The sequence below is a fragment of the Ambystoma mexicanum genome, chromosome 1p, assembly GCF_040938575.1.
Source record: "Ambystoma mexicanum isolate Mex_15411 chromosome 1p, UKY_AmexF1_1, whole genome shotgun sequence".
Lineage (NCBI taxonomy): Eukaryota > Metazoa > Chordata > Amphibia > Caudata > Ambystomatidae > Ambystoma > Ambystoma mexicanum.
In genome coordinates this window covers 234,644,939-234,651,077 of record NC_090921.1, presented here as the reverse complement: position 1 = coordinate 234,651,077, position 6,139 = coordinate 234,644,939, and the positions used below count along the sequence as shown (strand labels likewise).

The following is a 6,139-nucleotide window of genomic DNA, read 5'->3' as shown; positions in this document are numbered from 1 at the left end:
AGCCATCTCAATTATGGACGTGGACTCGAAAATCTTTGCTGCAATTGTGCTTCACCATGTAGAGGAAAGGTGCAGGTGAGAACCCTATTCATGATTATAGACAAATGGGGTTTCATAGAAACATGGGTACAGATTATGGGGGCCTACTGCTCAGCTGTTTACATGGGTTGGATTGGTCTACATCGAACTCCCCTGTGTTTATTGCATCAATGGATCTCAGTATGGCGTTTGATACTGTGAATAGAAAGTTATTGTGGAAAAAGGTGGATTTGCACATTAACAACACTAGAAGAACAGATTCTACAGAAAGGGCTCTCTTTCGTACCCACAGCAAGATGCAACCCTTTACAAAAATGCATAGAAATCACCCAACTAATGCGTAAGATTAGACTCAAATAATGTTTTGCTGATAAAACACCAGAGGTGAATCCAGCTGACACAGGCTTACGTCCACCATCTCAATTTATACCACCCCCACACAGTAACAAGCCCGAATCAGACACCTTCAAACAGGCACTTATGAAAAAACTGGAAGAACTAGAAGGTTGCTTACCATTCATCAACAACAACTGTACGAAAGAGCAACTAGAGGCACTTAATAACCTGCACTGATTGACAACATCATTATAAGACCTGCATTCAAAGGGGGTGCCACAGTGATCATGGACTGTGAAGATTACAACAAAATGGTGAATACCCTCCTACAGGATGAAAAAAGCTACAGACTACTACCCACAGATCCGACAACTATTATTCAAGGGCTTATTGCACCAATAATAGAGGATGCACTCTCTGAAGGCTTGATCACAACACAAGAAGCAGCTTTTCAAACACTGCCGCATCCACGGTTACCTGTATTCTACGCCCTACCAAAAGTCCACAAGGGGGTGGTTAACGATGGACGTGGAGTCGCTGTATACGAGCATCCCACAAAAGGAAACTGTGGAGATGGTGAGGAGTAATCTGGAACATGACCCAAATATAACAAGGGGGAATGCAGCATTCATCACTGCATTAACAGAACTAGCCCTAACAAAGAATTTCTTCTTATGTGAGAATCAATTCTACCAACAAATTTCGGGCATGTCCATGGGTGCTACCTTCGCCCCTAGTCTTGCAAATTTGTATGTGGACCACTTTGAGACCGAAAATATATGCTCCGCCACTAACCCTTATCTGGATAAGATTAAGGTGTGGCAGAGATATATTGACAATATTTTTATGATTTTTGAGAGCAGCAAGACAGACCTGCTATCCTTCTATCAATGGATCAATGGCTGTAGTGCACATCTAAAATTCTCCATAGACTACAACAAAATAGAGACACACTTCCTGGACCTTCACATTTCAGCACAAGAAGGTGCTCTCATTTCAAAAGTCTATAAAAAACAAACCGATCGGAATGCACTCCTTAACTATACCAGGTACCACCCGAGTGCCTTACGCGATAACCTGCCTTTGGACAGTTTCTTCGATATTGACGCACATGCACTGAAATTACAGATTTCAGCTGTAATTTCAACACACAGGCAGCGGCCCTCAAAAACCAACTGCTCTCCAGGGGATAGCCGAGGAAGGTAGTTAGGAGTACACATAAGCGGGTACGGAATATCCCACACAAAATCACCTTACAGCAACATGGAAAACAATCCAAATCTGATAACATCACAGCTATTTTGAGTTACTCCCTGATCTTCAACACATTGAAAAGAGAAATTAAGAAGTTGTGGCCAATTTTAAACACAGGTACCACTGAATGACCCCACCCGACCTTCACTATCAAACGAAGACAGAACATCCGGGACAGATTGGTGCACACTCTTGAAGAACCGAAAGATGAAGTCCATCCGAGTACCATCTGGGGTACCACTTCACCCAGTGGTCACCCCCCATGCTGCTCTTGTGTAATGTACAAACAAACAGTCAGGAGTAAATCTATAGATATAGTGTGGAATACACCCTGGGAGCAAAAGAAGCTCAGTAATTGCAACAGCAAGGGGGTCATTTATTTGATCACATGCCCTTGTAATTTAAAATATATAGGGATGACTGCCCGACCTGTAAAGACAACATTTATAGAACATAAGTCCTGCATCAAACTTACAGCACCCTTGGCTGCACATTTCAATCTGCATAAACACACTGGCGAAGACTTCAAGTGGATGGTCTTAGAGAAGATCTTACCCCCCTCTCCGCAGAGGGGGGAACTGCCACAACTTGCTATTAAAAAAAGAACACAAATGGATCTTTCGTTTAGACAAAAGGCACAATGGTCTAAACTAAGAGATATAGTGGAATAACCTAGCCCTGATGAAATAATCTGCACATTGCAATTTGGGAATTCACCTCAGGAAATATAACGAAACCAATTCAACTGTGCATGAAAAACGGCAATACCGATGTGACAGACCATCAAATATGTATCTACTTGACACAAGACTCGATATGGGCTACATATGCGGACCAGCACCAGTGGCAGTCCCTATTGACACTATAATCCACCTGTGAGATGAGGGGCTTCAGAGGACCATATGATTAATCATAGATGGCCGACTCCAAGTTCTCAAAGACCATATACCAGGAATCTCCATTTCTTTTCCTTTCCTTCCTCTCTCTTGGCCCTCACATGTTGGTCCATTTTTACTTCCACATCACACACGTCCAACCACACTAAGCATAAGGATTGAATAAGCCTGCTGGTCAATAAAAAACAAAAAAACTATAAAACTAATAAACAACTAGCAGATCTATTAAATCAACAATGCCCATTGTATAATGGCCGCCGCATATACTTAATACGGCCCATTCCAACATGGCCACCGTAACGTTCACACCAACGTAACAGCGCCGTCATGATACATAAATGGATCATGGTTGCCAGGACGACTTTTTCCAAACAAGCAGCGCAAGATTCCTCACAGAGCCTCGCTGCAGACTTGTGGACACGGAGGAGTACCAGGTAAGCTATGTTGCGTGAAATTGCTGATATAACCTGTCCCCACAGCTAGGCATGCAAGAACTGCCGCCCACCACATTGACTAGCTATATGGACCCATGGATGCGCGGCACACATGCGGTCCGTTTGGGTGCCACCAATTTCAGGCGGACTAGCCAACAAAGGCCATAGATAGCCTGCAGATACTAATGAATCGATCTGAAGCACTGATACACACAGTCGGACCACGGGAAGTGTCCGTAACTGTAGATGCACGCACAAACAAATACTCATAGCTCAGTGTCAGCTAGCAAGTAGCGTGTGTGTTCCTCTTTTCTCTTGAATTACGGGGCGCATGGAGATGCAGAGACCATTATCCTTTCTCTGTTTTTCTGCAGTATCACCCCACGCAATAAGCTTCTGCTCGCAGTCAGAGCAGATGAAAAGGAAATTGAATGCCCAAACAAAAAGAAGTATACTGTCCTACGTGCATACCATCAACGCCTGAACAAGTAACCACCAGGTAAACAAAAAGATTGTGACTCCAGTTTACCATCTCACCCTGGAGCTATACTCGAGTTAGTTAAGGTGTAAAGGATTGCGATTTGGTGTACGCCTAGAGTCAGGGGGGCCCAAAAATGTCCTCGTACCTCAACAAAACTGAAGCAGCATATGCAAATTAAATAATATGTCTCCTGACGTCACCCGGTCCACAAGAAGTCACCCTTGACTTTCTATTTTGTCCTGCAGAGTATGCTGGGCAGTCTGCCGAATTTGATGGGTGAACTGATTGATTATCAGAACTTCAAGAAATCGGTCCTGACGAAGATGACGCATGAAAAGATGTCATTGAAACAGGTCGACCAGACTTTCAGCAGCTATCTCTGAATTAAGAGAGACACATTGAGAGACATTATTAAGAGCATTGATCATTACCTGATAACTAGGACATCAGGTCTTAGTCATCTCTGTAATCAGATTTTGAAAACATGCAAGAGTGACTACTGCGTTCTATCAGAGTGAATGCTAATTGAAGCATAGATATACGCAGTATTCAAGGCCAATACCCAATCAGAGAGGCAACATGTACTAGTCACTCCCTCTCCACATTGTTTTTACGAAAATACGTCCTCGGATGGGCCAAGCACACCTCTCGGAGGGTGAAGACGTTGTTTTTCAAACATAAATCCTACATGAACTGCTTGACCATCCGACGAACACGGCATGGGAATAACCATCCCAAACTGTCTTTTATAATTTTTATAGCTAATATTTCTAAGTTGCAAAAAATACATTGTAGCATTATGGCCAGTTTTGCTCTTCCTATTCCTTTTAGATAGGCGTTGCAGCAGCGTTACCCAGGGCATCTAACATAATGAAGGGAATGAGTGTTCTTCTAACCAGGGTGATTGATAGTGAACACAATAATAGTTTAAATAAGAATGATTTGTAAAATTGAAGCCTTACCTGTCCTTTGTTTTGTGTGGTACCCATATGTAGGTGTGGCCCTGGACCAAAAGTTTCTAGTTTCCCCAAAAAGTGGGACTTTAAGAATAAATTGGGCAGCTTATGCCGATGATTTCATTTTGGTGAATTCCACACCCATCGGTTTGCAAAGACTGATTTCTGCTTTTGGCGAATATATGAACTCTATAGAGCTCAAAATGAACCCTTTGAAAACAGTGATAATGAGATAGGCCAAAGGGCAACATCTAAAAACCGATGGTACTGGGAAAACAACGCACTTGCCACTAAAGATCATTTGCAATACCCGGCATACCCTATTATTGCTAGGAGGAAAAATGTCTTTTTCAAAGACTATCTGAAAGCTAAGGCCATGGGGCTGATTAGACAAATGCGTCAAATAGACAGAATCCAAGCTAATTGAAAGCATGATTTGGAGGTCCGTGCTATACCATCTGCCTAAATGTGTTCCCTTACAGACCATTAGATATGATTTGGGCCTGTAGTCAATTGGCAGCATTGTTTTGTGGAAGAAATTGTCATTATTAAGAAAATGTGAATCTAGTCCAGATTGGACCTTTTACAATCTGTTAGGGGTAAATGATACAGTAATCTTTATGACAGACATTTGTGAAGATTGGGAGAGGGCCTTGGTTAAATTGGGTTTATCCGTCAATACTCTTATGACAAACCCAACAAAGGTCAAAAAGAACATTAAGAGTGTGGATTGGGGAGAAACTGAGCTGGAAATATTGGATTTTCGCATGTACTCTCAAGTTGTACTCTCAAGTTGTTTCACTACAAAAACTGCCTGGATCTATGGAGAATTACCTTAATAAATATCCGAGCAGAAGTGTGAGGAATAGTATTATGAGGTTTAGATTCAATTTTATGAAAACAAATCAAATAACTTTTATTCGTAACCCTTTGGATGACACAACGGGTTGTTGTAGACACTGTAACGTTTTTTTGGAATTGGAGAGTATGGAGATTTGTGAATGCCCTGTTGATGATCCCTGTCGTTTTTTTGTAATAAACAACAGTTCTAACTTGCCCTTGGCTGAGTCCTCCGTTTGTTCTGGGGAAAGGGTTGTTGGGCCCTTGTGAGCTGAACGAGTGAGCTCGTACCAATTCCCAGACCTCTTGAATACCGTGTCCACTCCAACAAGTTGGTAGCAGAGGATCGTTTAGCTACGCTCGTTCCACATACATTCGCCTCTTCCACCCCAGCGCCTGGAGGGCTGCAGGGCATCTTACGGAAACCATGAAGATGGGGAAAGCACATTCTGTGCAAAGGCTGTCAGGAGCTAGCTTGGAAATATCCTGTCTATGATCCATGAGGAGACCAGCAGACCAGAAGAGTGGTGTGGCAGCTCTGGGAAACCTGGTAGCCGAACAGCGTAAGCAGATCATGGAATGTAAGTATTGATTCAGTCATATGGCAACTAAAGGGAGTGGGAAAGTAGCGGGGGTACGAGGGCGGTACTGAGTACTGGTGAGTATCTTTGGAGTATTGTCGAGTATTGGCTAGTAGTGTTGAGTATTGTCAAGCATAGTAGGGAAAGGAGCGGAGGTAGATGTAATTTCTGTGGGTAGGGCACATTCGGTCTTGAGGTGAAAGGTTCTGGTGAATAACCTAGACTATTGATTTAAGGGCACGGATGACAGAAGTTGTGTGAATATCAGATTCCCTGTGGGTTGGGCGTTTTAGCTTGGGTCATATATGATGGTATCCCTGTG

At 42.9% G+C, this 6,139-nt stretch overlaps 1 long non-coding RNA gene across 2 annotated transcripts; it reads left to right on the top strand.

Annotated features, from left to right (window-relative positions):
* Positions 1 to 936: 936 nt before the first annotated feature.
* On the top strand, positions 937 to 5,452 carry LOC138568473 (uncharacterized). Of its 2 annotated transcripts, XR_011302820.1 has the most exons (3): positions 937 to 2,959; positions 3,334 to 3,458; positions 3,686 to 5,452. It is a non-coding gene; the product is annotated as an uncharacterized lncRNA (long non-coding RNA). The 2 variants fall into 2 exon arrangements; XR_011302815.1 differs by having other exon boundaries at positions 937 to 3,458.
* The last annotated feature ends 687 nt before the right edge of the window (positions 5,453 to 6,139 follow it).